The sequence below is a fragment of the Hemibagrus wyckioides genome, linkage group LG07 (assembly GCF_019097595.1).
Source record: "Hemibagrus wyckioides isolate EC202008001 linkage group LG07, SWU_Hwy_1.0, whole genome shotgun sequence".
Taxonomy (NCBI): domain Eukaryota; kingdom Metazoa; phylum Chordata; class Actinopteri; order Siluriformes; family Bagridae; genus Hemibagrus; species Hemibagrus wyckioides.
The window spans coordinates 13,334,901-13,335,505 of NC_080716.1; the positions used below are offsets into that span (position 1 = coordinate 13,334,901).

At 29.4% G+C, this 605-nt stretch overlaps 1 protein-coding gene across 4 annotated transcripts in view; it reads left to right on the top strand.

Moving 5' to 3' along the window:
- LOC131355816 (protein phosphatase 3 catalytic subunit alpha) overlaps positions 1–394 on the top strand; it is a 91,218-nt gene extending 90,824 nt beyond the window's left edge. For all 4 annotated transcript variants that reach the window (XM_058394322.1, XM_058394324.1, XM_058394323.1 and 1 more), the window contains one exon: positions 1–394. This exon is cut by the window's left edge and continues 1,499 nt beyond it. The gene's annotated coding sequence lies outside the window, so the exon portion shown is untranslated.
- The last annotated feature ends 211 nt before the right edge of the window (positions 395–605 follow it).

A 605-nucleotide genomic window follows, 5' to 3' on the forward strand; every position in this document is an offset into this window, starting at 1 on the left:
GTTTATGTCATACAGAACAGTTAGACTTTTTTGTTCTTTTTCTTTTCTTTTGTTTTGTAAACGTGCCACAGATAAAGTGTAATTTTATTATTATTATTATTATTATTATTATTATTATTATTATTATTATTATTATTAGGAACTATGCTTTGTATATCAGTTACCAGTTTGTTACTGCTCAATACTTTAAGAAAATAAAATACTCCATTGTTTTTTTTTTTTTTGTTTTGTTTTGTTTTTTTAAACAAATGCTTAAGTGCCCAAGTAATTCACTACACAACATTAAGACTTGCTTTTGTAATTTAACTTCCAAACTGTTGGCTGATGCAGCATGCACTCACAACTATTAAAGAGTATTTTATATTACTGTTCAATAAAATGTGCATGAAAATAAGTACCCTGGATTTGTGTTTGTGTGTGTGTGTGTGGCGGCATGGAGACAGTATCAGTCAGGAAACGGGTGAATTCTGGAATCTCCATTAAGACGAGATTCAAGACGTTTCAGGAAACAGTTATCTGCTGGGGTTTTTTTTGTTATTGTTGTGTTTTTGTTTTGTCTTTTCTTTTAGAATAAGAAAAATATGGCATCTCTTAAGCTCAATAGC